The sequence below is a fragment of the Hemitrygon akajei genome, chromosome 6 (genome assembly GCF_048418815.1).
Source record: "Hemitrygon akajei chromosome 6, sHemAka1.3, whole genome shotgun sequence".
In the NCBI taxonomy this organism is placed as follows: Eukaryota; Metazoa; Chordata; class Chondrichthyes; order Myliobatiformes; family Dasyatidae; genus Hemitrygon; species Hemitrygon akajei.
This window is the reverse complement of record NC_133129.1, coordinates 11,876,804-11,894,382: the sequence shown is the minus strand read 5'-3', so window position 1 is coordinate 11,894,382 and position 17,579 is coordinate 11,876,804. Positions and strand designations below refer to the sequence as shown.

The 17,579-nt window shown below is 43.3% G+C and overlaps 1 protein-coding gene across 6 annotated transcripts in view; it reads left to right on the top strand.

Annotated features, from left to right (window-relative positions):
• The window catches only part of palld (palladin, cytoskeletal associated protein), a 490,195-nt gene that overhangs the window by 372,033 nt on the left and 100,583 nt on the right, over nucleotides 1–17,579 (top strand). The gene's annotated exons all lie outside the window — the stretch shown is intronic.

The following is a 17,579-nucleotide window of genomic DNA, read 5'->3' as shown; positions in this document are numbered from 1 at the left end:
GGAAAAGCGAGTGAGAGGGAGACCACCACACGCAGATACCTTCCTCCGGCAGCAGCGAGCTAGATGCTGGTGGACAGCGCCGAACCTCGCTTGCCTTCCACACTCGCCTGATGTTTTCAATCTTCCTCGATGCTTTAATCAGTGAGATTAAATGACACTAATCTGAACTAATCCCAGTTGCCTGTACAAGGTCCACATCCCTCTATCCCTTGCCTCTTCATGTGCCGGTGTAAATGATTCTTAAATGTTATTATTTTATCTTTTTACGTGCTGGCAGGCTGTTCTGTCACCTGCCCAATGAGAGAGGGGAGAAGAGAGAGTGGGTGGGTCTGTGCTCTACTCAGGCAATGAGAAGTATAGACAGAGTCCGTAGAGGGAGACTGGTCTCCATGATGTGCTGTGTCCACAATTCTGTAGTTTCTCACAGTCATATGCAGAGCAATTGTCATACCAAATTGGTACGCATCCAGACAGAATGTTTTCTATACAGTTCATCAATAAAATTGGTAAGGGTCGATGGGGAGATGTCAAATTTACTTATTTACTTAGAGACATGGTGCAGAACAGGTCCTTCCGGCCCAACAACCCACACCATCAGCAACCCACCTATTTAACCCCAGCCAAATCACAGGACAATTTACAATGGCCTATTAACCCACTGACTGGTGTGTCTTTCAGCTGTGGGAGGGATCCAGACCACTATGTACTCAGGAAGGGAGTACAAACTTATACAGAGAGCGTCAAAATTAAATTCCAAACTCCAAAGCTCTGAACTGTAAGAGCATAGCGCTAACTACTACATTACCTTTATTTAGCCTCCTGAGGCAGCCACAAGGTTAGAGCAGGGCAGGTGATGTACACACCTAGAAACCTGAAACTGTCAACCCTATCAACCTCAACACCATTGAAGTAGACAGAAGCCTGTGTGCCCACCACACCCCTCCTGCTGAATTCAATAACTAACTCTTGTGTGTGTGTGTGTGTGTGTGTGTGTGTGTGTGTGTGAGTGTGTGTGTGTGTGTGTGTGTATGTGAGTGTGTGTGTGTGTATGTGAGTGTGTGTGTGTGTGTGTGTGAACACTTGCAGTCTGTCCCCAGCACCTCCTGAGATAGTGCTGGTTTTTAATGTAAATGACACATTTCACTGTCTGTTTCGTAGAAACATCGAAATCTACAGCACATTACAGGCCCTTCGGCCCACAATGTTGTGCCGACCATGTAAGAGACCTTCTCTAGAGACTGCCTAGAACTTCCCTACCGCATAGCCCTCTATTTTTCTATAGACACACAGACAGACTTACTTTATTGATCCCGAGGGAAATTGGGTTTCATTACAGTCGCACCAACCAAGAATAGTGTAGAGATATAGCTATATAAAACCATAAATAATAATAATAATAATAATTATGACAAGTGGAAATAAGTCCAGGACCAGCCTATTGGCTCAGGGTGTCTGACACTCCGAGGGAGGAGTTGTAAAGTTTGATGGCCACAGACAGGAATGACTTCCTATGACGCTCAGTGTTGCATCTCGGTGGAATGAGTCTCTGGCTGAATGTACTCCTGTGCCTAACCAGTACGTTATGGAATAGATGGGAGACATTGTCCAAGATGGCATGCAACTTGGACAGCATCCTATCCTAAGCCCCATGTACCTATCTAAGACTCTTAAAAGACCCTATTGTATCCACTTCCACCACCACTGCCGGCAGTGTATTCCACGCACTCACCAATCTCCGTGTGAAAAACTTACCTCTAACATCCCCTTGGCACCTATTTCCAAGCATCTTAAAACTATGCCCCCTCGTGTTAGCCATTTCAACCCTGGGAAAAAGCCTCTGACTATCCACACGATCAATACCCCTCACCATCTTATACACCTCTATCAGGTCACCTCTCATCCTTCGTTGCTCCAAGGAGAAAAGGCCAAGTTCAGTCAACCTATTCTCATAAATTACACCCTCCAATCCAGGCAACATCCAATATCCTTTTCAATCCTTTTCAATGTACATGTGATAAATAAATGAATCTAAAGTTTGGCTCTGGAATCCCAAGGTTGTATAGGTGTATTTTGATAATAACTCTACTTTGAACTTTGAAATTCAGCTATTGCTCATGCCCAGCTCCAGGGTCTGCAGCAAAGTTCAAAAACACATCTGGGGCCATAAGCTCGTTGGCACCCTTTGTTCAGATGCCGCATCGAGCTGCTGCCTGAGGTGAGGTGAGAACAATCAGATCAGTCTGAGGATAACGTACTGGTTAGGCACCATCTTTAAGGGACTCTAATTGATAGGCAAACTAGCTTTGTTTCAAAGTTTAAAGTTCAAAGTAAGTTTATTATCAAAGTATATAAATGTCACCATACGCTACCCAGAGATTCAATTTTTGCAGGTATTCACAGTAGAACACAGTAGAGTTAATGAAAAACTACACACAAACAACCAATGTGCAAAAGAAGACAAACTGTCCAAATACACGAAATAAATAAATACTACTGAGAACATGAGTTGTGTATACTGTGTCCATAGGGTAGGGAGCCAATTCAGTGTAGGGGTGAGTGAAGTTATCCACCCTGGTTCAGGAGCCTGATGGTTAAGGGGTAATCATTGCTCCAGAACCTGGTAGCAAGGGTCCTGGTGCCACCAGCGAGCAGAGAGCATGGCCTGGGTGCTGGAGGACCCTGATGATGGATGCTGCTTTCTTGTGCCAGCTTCCACGTAGATGTGGTCAATAGAGGGAGGGCTTTGCCTGTGATGGGTAATGTCTGCTGAGCTTAGCCAACGGGGGTTTATATTTTTTATAAAAAAGTATTTTTGATGTGTTTGCTGTATTGAATCTATGCCTTTTCCAGAACAATGCAAATGTCCTGTTGGATTCTTATGTTTTTAATCCAAGGTTCCTTCGAAAGTCAGGAAAGGGGCATAACGCTTGTTGCTTCACAATTGTTTTATTAAGCGCTAATAGAACAAAGAAAATTGAAATTGGGCAGTGACAGAGGTCTAGTAATGGAAGGGAGAGAGGAGCAAAGAAGGCAGGGCCAGCTGTGTGGTCAGCTCTTTTTATATCATTGAGAAGAAACAGTCCAATTAAATTTGCAGATAAAAGTCAACCAATCAGATGGCTCCTATTCAAATAATGCAACAGCAGAGAAGCTTCCAGAGCTTTCCAGAATGATACAAATAAACAATTATATATTTATTTGTGTGCGTGCGAGTGTGTGTGTGTGTGTGTGTGTGTGTGTGTGTGCGTGCGTGCGAGTGTGTGTGTGTGCGAGTGTGTGTGTGTAGTTAGACAATTATTTGTTAAGCTGCAAAGAAGATAACAGTTGAACAGCCCGGAACGTTCTAAGTCATGGTCAGCATTCCTTAGTAAAGCACTATTTTTCTGACAGGATGCAGTCATCACTGGCAAGGCCTCACTGCCTTTGTTGAGTCACCTTCTTAAGCCATTGTTCCCTTTCTAATGCAAACAGCTCAGCACATCACAGGAACCAGCCTCCCCTCTATGAACTTTGTCTATGCTTCTCACAGCCTCAGTAAAACTGCCAGCATAATCAAAGATATCACCTGCCCTGGGCATTCTCTGATCTACCCTCTCCCTTCATCTGGAAGATTCAGAAGCCTGAAAGCATGTCATAAATACAAGGGATCCTGCAGATACTGGTAATTCCATAGTAGCACACACACAAAATGGTGGAGGAACTCAACAGGTCAGGCAGCATCTACGGCTAAGAATAAAGAGTCAAAAGCCAGGTTCAAGGATAGTTTCTATCCCGCTGTCATAAGATTATTAACTAGTTCCCTAGAGTACAATAAATTGGACCCCTGCACTCACAAGCTACCTCAATAATCTTGCATCTTGTTGTTTACCTGCACTACCCATTCTCACATAATTCTGAAGGAGTTTTTACATTCTCTCCGTGACTGCATGGGTTTCCACCAGGTACTCCAGTTTCCGCTCAAATTCCAAAGGTGGTTAGGAACGATTAGTATTAATGAGTTGCAGCCATGAAAGAAAAATGGAGGGCTATGTAGGAGGGAAGGGTCAGATTGATCTTAAAGTGGGACAGTCTAACCCTGTGGGCCGAAGAGCCTGGGCTGTGCTGGTATGTGCTATGTTGGTGCCAGAAGCACTTCCTTTGCACAAACAACCCATTTCACTGTATGTTTGGATGTTTCAATGTGCATGGGACAAATAAGGTTAATCTAATCTAATCAGAAAGGCAATGTCCCTATGTACACAGCAATATTGAACTCTTCAAGTAAACTTTTTTTTAATGCGCTTGCTTCCAAGGCACAAAAAGGAAATAACAGTCAAAATTGGTGAAGGTTGCTCTATCTCCCCCGTTCTAATGTCACGCTAAGCTTTTCCCGTTGTTTGCTGGGTCAGTACTGGTGCCTCCAAGTCTGCTTTGTGCAATAATGTTTCAAGTTCTTGATCTGCAAATCGTCAACTGCCATCCTTAAACCAAAAATATATAAACCCACTGCTCCAGAGCAAGAAGCTTAACCATCTGCTTACAGAATCTGAAATAGGATGAGCAGCACATTTACCACAAGTCTGATAACCGATAGAATCTTTCTGTTTTTTCCTGGAATTTACCATTTCAATAAGTTCAAGTCTTCAGAGGGATTTAATATTGGTATCAGTGATTAATGATAGCCGTGGGATATAAGGGAATGCTTGGCTGATGAAGTTTATTATAAAGAACAGAGTAAAACTACATTGCAGCTTCAATCCCCTGCCCCAGATGTGCTCTGTTACTCTCTCACTCTCACTTTGATCACAAAAGGCTAATACTGACCACACACACACTTTGACCGCACAAATACACCTGAATTTACACACTCTGACCACAAATCCATACAAACACATAGACTACTCAAAACATAAACAGGTATACACTCACACTCACATTCACAGATGCATACATACTGATGCGCAGACATACATACACACACACACACACTTTGACTACACTCACATGAACTCCCTATCCTCAGAACTGTGACATCAGTTGCACGAGAAGTTACCATGATCAGCCTGTGAGTTTGGGGTGGAGACAGAGGATTTGCTCACTGGCATCAATTGCTGTTCTCAACAACTGTAATTTCAAATTAGCAGGCTGCCTCAGGTCTTTTTAAGTAGGAATGGCCAGGCCCGGCTACAATCCTACCATGAGGCCCAAGTGTGGGGTTGGCAATACTCCAGCAAAGACTCTCCAACAGTGATATGTTGCTCCCCTGGATACCGCTCCAAGAAACTCCACAGTAAAGTCAATTTTTCAAAGACAAGCGCGCATTTTCACCAATTTATTTATTTAAAAAGTGGAAATGGAGCCAAAGGTAGGTTTACTGATAGTCTGGGATGACTGGCTGTATTATGTGATAAATCCTTACAGAACTGAGTCAGACAGAACTCCTATGCTTGGGAGAAGAACCTGAGTTAACGGGAAAGATTGGTTAGGAGTTTATTCCCTGGAGCACAGGGGAACGAGAGGAGATCTGATAGAGGCATATAAAATTATGAGGTGTATAGATGGAGTGAATGCATGCAGGTTTTTACCCCCCCAGGTTGGCTGAGACGAGAACTAAAGTGGAATCTGAGGAGCAGCATCTACACTCAGAGGGTGGTGAAAGTGTGGAACAAGCTGCCAGCGGAAGTGGCAGGAGTGGGTTTAATTGTAACATCTAAGAGAAGTTTGTATAAGTGCATGGATGAGAATGGTTTCCTGGTGTAGGTAGGTGGGTCAGGTCAGCATGGGCTAGATGGGCCAATAGGCCTGCTTCTGTACTATTGTGATCAATCACTAAGTATGTACACAGAAATTTATGTTGAAGTTGTATAGGACATTAGTGAAGCCAAATTTGGAGCATTGTGTACAGTTTTGGTCATCTACATACTGAAAAAATGTAAATAAGGTTGAAAGAGTACAGAGAAAATTTACAAGGATGTTGCCAGGTCTGGAGGACCTGAGTTATAAGGAAAGGCTGAATAGGTTAGGACTTTATTCCATGGACCATAGAAGAATGAGGGGAGATTTAATAGAGTTATGAGGGGGATAGATAGGGTAAACTCAAATAGGCTTTTTCCACTGAAGTTGGATGGGACTACAACTAGAGGTCATGGGTTAAGGGTGAAATGTAAAAAGGTTAAGGGGAACATGAGGGGAAACTTGTTCACTCAGAAGGCTGTGAGAGTGTGGAATGAGCTGCCAGTGAAAGTGGTGCATGCAAGCTCGATTTCAACATTTAAGAGAAGTTTGGATAGGTACATGATGGGATGGGTTTGGAGGGCAGTGATGGGAGTAAGCATTTTAAATGGTTCCATACAGACTAGATGGGTCAGATAACTGGTTTTTGTGCTGTACTTTTCTACAAGTCTATTACTATGACTGAACAGGATATCTGATATACATGTTCAACAAAACCTTCTTCCCACTCCCACTTCATCCAACCCCAGCACCAAATCCTTCAATTCAATTCTCTTCCCTTTCAAAAGTATCAATGTTTTACATCTATTGGCAAGACAGAATTACATTTTTACACAGTAATTGAAAAAGCTTAATGAAAAGCAACTGGAAATCTGAAATAAAGATAGCACATGCTGAGGATGCACAGCAGGTCAGTCAGCATCTGCAGAGAGAGAGGCAGTTAGCAGATTGGTGAAGTTTTAATGAAAGGTTTTTGGCATGAAAGATTAACCCCATTCCTCACCTCGCAGACAGTTCCTGAGCTATCTTCATCATTTTCTCTATGGTATACTCCTTTTCACAACCTCAGTTCATTCAAAGTGGTCACCACAGTATACTGGCGACCGTGGCTGCATACTGTATTTGGGAAATCCTCTGTTCCCCATGACCATATTTTGAATTCGTATCGAGCACCTACAACCTTTGGGTCTCATAGAACACAGGCCCTTTGACCCAATTGTCCATACAAGCGACAGCATTCTCCCCGCTAGTCCCAGTTGTCCATGCATGGCCCATAACCATTCAAACCCCTTCCCTCCATGTATCTAGCCAAATGTTCGAGCTGGGTAAAACTTCAATGAGTTGGCAGAGGACTCACTGACTCTCAGACTCTATGTATCCAAATATCTTTTAAAATTGTACTTTTACCAACCTCGACCACTTCCTCTGGCAGCTCATTCAGGTTCTTCACTGCTGTCTGTGTAAAGAGGTTGTCTCTGAGGTCTCCTTTAAAACACTCTCTTCTTATTTTGTATCTATGCCCTCTTGATTTAGACTCCCCACTCCTGGGAAAAAGACAACTGTCCACCTTATCCATACCCCTCGTGATTTTATAAACATCGATGAGATCACCCCTCATTTAGGAAATAAAACTCCTCTCCCAATAGCTTAGACACTCAAGTCCAAACAGCATCATCATAAATCTCTCCTGCACCCTCTCCCACTTGACAGTATCTTTCCTGTAACAGTGTGACCAAAGCTGTAAACCTTTGATGGTGAACCAGAGGGGACAACTTCACTCACCCCAGCACTGAGCTGATTCCACAACCTTCATCTCATATTCTCAATACTTATTACTATTATTATTATTATTATTATTATTTCTGTTAGTATTTGCACAGTTTGTTGTCTTTTGCACATAGATTGTTTGTCTTCGTCATGTGTGTGGTTTTTCATTGATTCTGTTGTATTTCTTTGTTCTACCATGAATACCCGCACTAAAATGACTCTCGGGGCAGAGTGTGGTGACACATAGATATTCTTTGATAATACACTTACTTTGAACTTTTGAACTTTGAAAACTGTACACAATATTCCACGTGCAGTCGCACCAGTGACCTTCTGGGATGTGCAACATGCACTTTGAAGAAATAAATCAAATTCCATCATTAATTAGTGCATCAACCTTGGAGTTGCTTTGTGAGGCATTTGCTTGTGATGAGGTTATCTGTTAACACAGAGGGAGCTTGCTTTTACCAGATTTCCACATTCCTACATGGTCTGCTCAAACAAAATATTTGCTCAAGCAAAGTGGAAGCCAATGTTATAGGATGTTTTCAACATGGTAAAACAACCCGCTTCACAGAAGCCACATCCAGCTGACCGGAGGGTAGATCTGTGGCTATATTACTGTACTACACTCAGTGGCCACTTTATTAGGTACACCTGCTCGTTAATGCAATTATCTTCCCAATCAGCTATGTGGCAGCAACTCAAAGCATAAAAGCATGCAGACATGGTCAAGGGGTTCAGTTGTTGTTCAGACCAAACATCAAAATGGGGAAGAAATGTGATCTAAATGACTTTGACTGTGGAATGATTGTTGGTGCCAGATGGGGTGGTTTGAGTATCTCAGAAACTGCTGATCTCCTGGGATTTTCACACAGAATAGCGCTTACAGAGAATTGTGAGAGAAACAAAGATACATCCAGTGAGTGGCAGTTCTGTGGGTGAAAATGCCTTGTTAATGAGAGAGGTCAGAGAAGAACGGCCAGACTGGTTCAAGCTGACAAGAAGGTGGCGTTAGCTCAAATAACCACACACTGCAAAGTGGTGTGCAGAGGAGCGTGTGGTGGATGGGCTACAGCAGCAACAAGACCACGTGCATATACTCAGTACAAGAGATACCAAATAAAGTGGCTGCTGTGTGTCGTAATCCTGGTGTAATTTGGATTCCAGAATTCAATTCACATCTTAGTAATTGCAGTTTGGTTAAGTAATCCAAAATTAACAGGATAGGTAATGGGAAACTATTGACTCATTGTAAATGTTCACTAAGTTTACAGAGTCCTTTACAGAGAAAACTCTGCCAGTGTTCTTCTGTCTAGTCTTTGTTTGACCATAGTCTCACTGCCTTGTGGTTGCCTCTTCAGTGTTCCTTCAAATGGCCCAAAAAGCCACCCACCCTAAATGTAGCGCACACAGAAAACACTGGAGGAACTCAACAGGTCAGGCAGCATCTATTGAGGAGGAGTATAAACAGCTGATGTTTCAGGCTGAGTCCCTTCATCAGGACTGGAAAGGAAGGGGGAAGAAGGTGATATTAGAATTACTGGATTGACATGAACATTAATGAAGGAGGCTACTTTTCCCATCAAGTCCCAATCTGATCCAAGACCAATTCATCTAGTCCCAGAGCCTTGCCCTCTCCCCTTAGCTCCACAAATTCTTCCTTTTGATTTACTTAACCAGCTCCTTTCTACAATTCCATCTGTTACCACCATTCTCCCAAGCAGAGATTTCTAGAGTTGATGGAACAAGGCAGAATAATCGTTTAGCATGAACTAGTCAGGCCAAAGGGCCTCTTTCTGTGCTGTAGTGCTCTGTGTCTTCCAGATTTTGCATCATCTGAGGATTTGGAAGTTTTTCCACATTTACTCACGTGCAAATTGCTTATTTATGTAGTAAGAAAAGCATTTGTCCCAGACCAACCCTTAGAAGTGCTCTGTGCAAATCCGAAACACTATAAGTGACATAGACACAAGGGACAGCAGATGGTGGAATCTAAAGCAACAAACTGAAGGAACTCAACAGGTCGAGCAGCATCTGTCGGGGTAAATGAACAGCTGACATTTCGGGTTGAGACCCTTCATCAACTGAAACATGGACTGTCCATTTCCCGCCACTGAAGAAGCCTGACCCGCTGAGTTTCTGCAGCACCCTGCTTGTTACAACAGAAAAGACATGAGAAGTTCTAAGGGAGGAGGGAGAAGTCAAGCATTCTCTCAGTTAAGAGAAGGAACGAGAAGGTTTAGGGGCATCACAGCAGCTTGGTGGCTGGTGTATAACGCATTCAAGCACCAACAATCGGGGTTCAAGTCCCGCAGCTGTCTGTAAGGAGTTTACATATATATTCTCCCTGTGACCATGTGGGTTTCCTCTGGGTGCTCTAGTTTCCTCCCACACCCCAGACATTAAAGAGTAGTTTTATTTGTCATACAGTGAAATGCAACATTTGCATCAAGTCAAATTAGCAAGCATTGTGCTGGGCAGCTTGCAAGGGTCACCATGCTGGTGGTAGTAACACAGTATACCACAGCTCACGAACATTAACCATACATCTTTGGAATGCGGGAGAAAACTGGAGCGCCTGTAGGAAACCCAGATGATCACGGAGAGAGCATACAAACTCTTTACAGACAGCGGTGGGAATTGAACCTGATCAGCAGTTGCTGGCGCAGTAATAGCGTTAAACTAAACGCTATGCCACTGTGCCACTTGCACAAAATGTTGGGTTAGGTTTGGTAAGTCATGGGCATGCGATGTTAACATTGGACGCATGGCGACACTTGTGGGCTGACCCCAGCATATCCTCAGTCGCAAATGATGCACTTCGCTGTTTGTTTCCGTGCACATGTGAAAAAGTAAGAAAGCTAATCTTTATCTTTAGGGCAGACAACTAAGGCTAGACTGCCAGTGGAAAGATGGAGGAAGTTGCCGATGTGGAAGAGTGCAGAGCTGGTGTGGAGAGATCTTGGAGAATTGTAAGACACAAAGGTGGCAGAGATATGAATGTCTGAAAACAAGGAATTGCATTTTCATACCGAGACATTGCCACATGGAGACCAGTGTAGGTCAGTTAGCAAGACCAGGGCTGAAGGGTGATCAGGATTTATTGAGGGTAAAGTTTCAGGCAGCTGAGTTTTGGGGAGAAGTTGGATGACCAGTTGGAGAAAAAGTGGAATGATGAAGTTTAGAGATTATCAAAGTTCAAAATTCAGAGTAAATTTATTATCAAAATGTGTATAAGTTATCAAATGCTACCCTGAAATTCACTTTCTTGTGGACATTCAGAGTAGAACAAAGAAATCCGATAGAATCAATGAAAAACTACACACAGACAACCAATGTGCGAAAATGCAAAAAGGTAAATAAGTAATATAAGATAGTGAGTCCATGATGCACCATCAATAACTCACTCTGAGACGTAAGAAGCGAGATATCGGCTTTTATTGACTGGAAGAATGAACAACACTACATCCTGGAGAATGAGGCCGGGCTCAGGCCTCAATCGCCTTTATACAGGGGTCTATGGGAGGAGCCACAGGAGCAGTCCAGACAGGTATATGTAGTTCACCACAGTCCAGAGGCTCAGTGTTGCGATGAGTGAAATTATCTGCACCAATTCAGGAACCTGATGGGTGTAGGGTAACAACTGTTCCTGAACCTTGTGGTGTGGGACCTAAGGCTCCTGTACCTCCTTCCCGGTGGTAGCAGTGGGGAGAGAGCACAGCCTGGATGATGGATGCTGCTTTCTTTTAGCAGCACTCCTTGTAGATGTGCTCAATGGTGGGCTGGGTTGTATCTACCACTTTTTTTTCTGTTCTTGGGCAATAGTGTTTCCATACCAGGCCATGATAGAACCAGCCAGGATTCTCTCCACCGTGCATCTATAGAAGTTTGTCAACATTTTATATGACATGCAGATTCTGCACAAATTTCTACAAAAGAGTCAAAAGTGGCTGGGGAGAGGAATAGAATTTGTACTGGAGACCAGCATCATTACCAGATGCGCCAAGGCTTCCTATCATTTGAATTAATGAATGTGCAACTATTTCAAAAAAAATGTCTGGCAAAGCAGACAACAATGGGAGAGTTGTATGGGGGGGATCAGATGTGGAAATTGCAAAAACCTCAAAGATCCCAACCAGATAATAAATCTGGAAAGTAGCATATAACATCAGGCCCAGGGGAATATTGTCCAACCAAGAAATACGGGTAGAAATGATGATTATTCCATTCTTGGGTGAATGCTTGGCTTATTCAGATGTCTGTGACATGGACTGGAGTTATTTTAAAACAAGTCCTGATCGCCCAGCATTTCCAATGTTATGGTTCAGAGAAGAGTATGGTAAAATAACAGCAAACAGGATTTCTGCAAACCATTGGACCCGCTGACTGTAAGATTGGGGTTCAGTTCCTGCCACTGTCTGTAAGGAGTCTGCACGTTCATTCCACGACCACATCAGTTTCCTTTAGGTGCTCCAGTTTCCCCAAACCATGCCAAAGACGTATATTTAGGGTTGGTGAGTTGTGTGCATGTCACGTTGGCACTGGAAGCGTAGTGACACTTCTGAGCTGCCTAGCACAATCCTCACTGATTTGATTTAATTAACTGGTTGGCAAATCCAGCTGTTTTAATTCCAATTCCCATTCCTATTCCAACATGTCGGTCCAAGGCCTGCTCATGTTCAAAAATGAAACCACCTCAGGGTGCAGGAGCAATACCTTATATTCCATCTGAGTAGCCTCCAGATGGCATGAATATCAATTTCTCCTTCCTGTAAAAATACTTTCCCTCCCCCTCCCCTCTATTCCCCACTCTGGCCTCCTACTTTTTCTCACCTGCCTATTACCTCCATCTGGGTCCCCTCCTCTCTTTGTTTCTCCTATGGTCCACTCTCCTCTCCTATCAGATCTCTTGCCCTCCAGCCCTTTACCTTTCCTATCCACCTGGCTTCACCAATCACCTTCTAGATATTCTCCTTCCCCTCCCACCACCATTTTATTCTGGCCTCTTCCCCCTTCCTTTCCGATCTCGAAGAAGTGTCTTAGCCTGAAATGTCGACTGTTTATTCATTTCCATAGCTGCTGCCTGACCTGCTGAGCTCCTCCAGCATTTTATGTGTGTTGCCCTGGATTTCCAGCATCTGCAGACTTTCTTGTGTTTATAATTTACTGTTCCAGCTATGTCGCGGTGGGACAATGCGAGTCAGAGGCTAGGTTTGCTACACAGAGTGACTAACCTCCTTAGTACGTATGCATGGAGCAAGAACAACTTCAGAGTAATTTGATTAAAAGTTTTTACTGAGTCATGTTAACAACAGTACACAGGGAGTAACTTACAATATGGGCACAAAACTGTTAATTATTTATTGAGATATAATGCGGAACCAGCCCTTCTGTCCCTTCAAGCTGCACTGCCCAGCAATTTAATCCTAGCCTAGTTAGGGGGCAATTTACAATGACCAATTAACTTGCCAACCAGTACAGCTTTGGACTACGGGAGGAAACCGGAGCACTTGGGAGAAACCCATGAGGTCACAAGGAGAATGTATAAGCTCCTTACAGGCAGCAGTGGGAATTGAACCGGAGCCGCATGTACTATAAAGCGTAGTGCTAACTACTAGGCTACATTGGCACCCCTCTATTCAATCTCATCTCAACCAACATTGACCAAAGGAATTCCCTCAATTTCTCCACCTCCACATTGACAAATACAGTACTGTGCAAAAGTCTTAAGCACCCTAGCTATATATATGTGCCTAAGAATTTTTCACCCACGCCACCTCCCCACCCCTGGCACTCCTCTGCCTCCTGACCCACACCCCTCCCATGGCACTCTACCCTTTGATGCCCTGATTGATCAGGAAGCTATTAACTTCCGCCTTAAATATACCCACGGTCTTGGCCTCCAACACAGTCTGTGGCAGAGCATTCCACAGATTTGCCACTTTCTAGCTAAAACTTCCTCCTTACCTCTGTTCTAAAAGGTTGCCTCTCAATTTGACTGTTCATTCTAGTTCTGGATATCCTCACCACATGAAACATCCTCTCCATATCCACCCTATTTCATCCTTTCAATATTCAGTAGGTTTCAATGAGATCCCCCCCCCCCCCACTTTCTTCTAAATTCCAGTGAGAACAGGCCCAAAGCTGCTAAACACTCCTGATATGTTAACCCCTTCATTCCTGGAATCATCCTTGTGAGCCGCCTCTGGACTCTCTCCAGTGACATCCTTTCTGAGATATGGAGCTCAAAGCTGTTGACAGTACTCCAAGTACAGCCTGACTAGTGTATTATAAAGCCTCAGCATAATACCTCCTTGCTTTTATATTCTATTTCCCCTGAAATAAATGCCAACATTGCATTTGCCTTCTTTATCACAGACTCAACCTGTAAATTAGCCTTCTGGGAGTCTTGCATGAGGACTCCCAAGTCCCTTTCCATCTCTGATGTTTGACCCTTCTCTCCATTTAAGTAATAATCTTCACTATTGTTCCTTTTACCAAAATGCATTATTGTACATTTCCAAACACTGTATTCCATCTGCCACTTTTTTACCCATTCTTCCAATTTATCTAAGTCCCGCTGCAATCACATTACTTCCACAACACAACCTACCCCTCCACTTATTTTTGTATCATCCTCAAGCTTTGTCACAATCATCAATTCCATTATCCAAATCATTGACAAACAATGTGAAAAGTAGCAGTCCCAAAACTGACTCCTGAAAAACACCACTAGTCACTGGCAGCCAACCGGAAAAGGCCCCTTTATTCCCACTCATTGCCTCCTGCCTGTCAGCCATTCATCTCTCCTGTAACTGTAAGAAATATGTGGAAAAGACAATGGATGGAACTGAGTCCACAGCCAAAAGAGCTATGATTTTATTGAATGGCAGAGCAGGATCGATGGGTCAGATGGCAACACCATTTCTGATTTTTATGTTCTGATGTAAAAAAAAAATTTGTGTTGGAAGAACAAGATGAGTTGGACTTTAAGATTTTTTTTCAAAGAGACCTTTGTGAGTTCTGTGTTACTGTTCTTGTTCCATCCTAAACCAGCCACATTCCCATGCTCCCAAAACATGCCAATCACTTGCTGAAACTTGCTGGCTTGAGTATGCTTTGCTTTCTATAAAATACGGCCAGTTGCGTGGTGACATATTTTCCACCGAAGCTCACTTTGACTGAAGTGAACTCCAGTGGCAAGGAGCCATGGACTCCCAAAAAAGTGCTTCACTGAGAGCTGGTATCCTAGTCAAGCAATTAAACAAACATCAAGGAAATCGATATTTTCCGTCATTGTTCTGTCTCCCAAACTCTAAATCTCTCCTGTGAATGTCGTGGTTTGTGAGAGGGAGGATGGAAAATGAGAGTTCATGATTGCCCAGAAATTCAATATTGGTATGTAGTGCTAAACGAAATGCACTCTACACTTGCAATCAGATTCTAATCTACTTCCAAAACTCAGCTCCATAATTGCAATGTGACTGGGATGCAATTCAAGGCAGATTTTTTTTTATTGCCTTGAGCCTTTTTTTAATGTACAATCTTGAGGATCTAGCTTGCTGAGAACTTGGCTTGTTTTTTTTTCAGTTTACAGGGCACCATAATTAGACATAAAAAGCACATTCAGTACCGAGTTCTCTCTGGTGTCCTGTGGCCACTGTTAAGGCAGTTGGCAGATCTGCTACCTCCCAGCTCCAGTAAGCCTGGTTCAGTTCTCGTGTCTGGCATTGTCTGGTTGGTGTCTGTGCATTTTCTTTCTAACTGCACGGGTTCCTTCCCACATCCCAAAGACATTCAACTTTTTTAGAAATTATATTTTTTCTATTTCGAGAACAGGAACAATCTCTCGTGGCCCAATGAGCCTGTGCCGACCATGTGGCCAATTAACCTACCAACATTTAGGAAACATCTATGGATAGTGGGAGGAAACCTGAGCACCCTACATGATGTAGGAGACCTACATGATCACAGGGAGAAGCAGAATCTGGTTTAATATCACTGGCATGAAATTTGTTGTTTTGAGACAGCAGCACGGTGCAATACAAAGCTATAAATTACAATAAGGAATATATTTTAAAAGAGATTTAAGTAAGTAGTGCAAAAGTAATGAAGTAGTGTTCATGGGTTAGTTCATTCAGAAAGCTGAAGATGGAGGGGAAGAAAATGTTCCTAAAACATTAAGTGTGAGCCTTCAGACTCCTGTACCTCCTCCCTGATGGTAGCAATGAGAAGAGGGCATGTCCTGGGTGATTGCAATTTCTTAATGATGGGCGCCTCCTCAAAGACAGCAGCAGAATTGAACCCAAGTCACTGGTCTTATTGTAATAGTATTACAGTAACTGCTACACGACAGTGCCATTTGGTAGGTCAATTGACTCCTGTACATTACCCCTAACCCCTGGGAGAACACTGAAAAGAAAATGAGATTATTATAAGCTTAATGTGGACTGATATTTGATGGTTACCACAATGGTGGGTGGAATGGCCTGTTTAATACCCTGTGACTATGTTTCTATAATATTGACCCTACAGTCAACGTTTCTCAACACTTCTGTTCATTTTCACTTACCTTGTCAGAGCTTAGAATGCATGTGTTTGCTATTTTGCCACAGTATTGACACTTCAAAGGTACTTCTGTTGCTGTAGGTTTCTTGGTGACAGCCAGAAAGAGTTGTGAAAGGTGCTATATAAATTCAATTGGTTGATTATTTTGCTACCTCTGGTGAGAACCTGTAATCCTTCACGAGAGTGTGAGCTACTGTAACTAGTGCCATGGCATTGACCTTCTGGTGTGGGACGTGGTGTCTGTCCATTGATTTACATCTCTCTGTGGCACATCTTGTGAATGAATGGCATCCATATGAAAGATTGATAGATGGATTAGCTTTATTTGCCACATGGACATCAAAACCTACATTGAAATCCCTCATTTGTGTCCAATGTAATCAGTGAGGATTTTGCTGGGCAGCCTGCAAGCATCACCACTTTTCCAGTGCCAACATAGCATTCCTACAACTTATTAACGCTAACCCACACATCTTTGGAATGGGGAAGGAAATGGGAGCACCTAGAAGAAAACCCACAGGGTCACAGGGAGAGTATACAAACTCCTTACATACAGTGGTGGGATTTGAACCCCCATCATACCGTTAGCTCTTGTAACATGTTGTGCTAACTGCTACCCTACCATGCCTCCCTAGGGGAGGATAATTTAGACTCCTGAGGCTCTGCTTCCTAAGTCACCTTATCGACTTGGCCTGTTAATTTGATTCAGTAAAGGATATTTTCTATATTAGAGATGTCAGCCTTGGAAAGAAAAGGCTGTGGTGATGTTTTCCCAGTGCTAATTTAAGATTGAATCTTTGCAACTGCAGTAAAACAATGGATTTAAAGTGCCAGTTGTTTTCCATAAAGTCTTGCATTAGCATTACAACACAGTTTAAAGTCAAGTCCTCCAAATTGGCACCTGTTATGTAAAGTAACACGTGCGCGCATGCGCGCGCACACACACACACACACACACACACACACACACACACACACACACACACACACACACACACACACACACACACACACACACACACACACACACACACACACACACACACACACACACACACACACACACACACACACACACACACCTGGATGAACTCAGCATGTCAGGCAGTATCTATGGAGAAGCATAAATAGTCAAATGTTTTGGACTGGGAAGGAAGGGGGAAGAAACCAGAATAAGAAGGTAGGGGAGGGGAAGCAGTACAAGCTGACAGGTGATAGATGAGACCAGTTGAGAGGGGAGATGGGTGGGTGAGGGAAGGGAAGTGAAGAAGCTGAGAGGTGATCAGTGGAAGGGCTGAAGGAGAGGAGAATAGACCATGGAAGAAAGGGAAGAAGGATGAGCACCAGAGGAAGGGGATGGGCAGGTTAGGAGAAGAGAGGAGAAGGGGAGCCAGAATGGAAAAAGAGTGAAGGGGGAGGGGGTAGAATTCACCAGAGGCTACAGAAATTGATGTCATTGCCATCAGGTTGGAGCCTCATGCCTCTTTTGTAGATCTTGTCCATTTTCTAAAACAAGATCTTTAATGCCA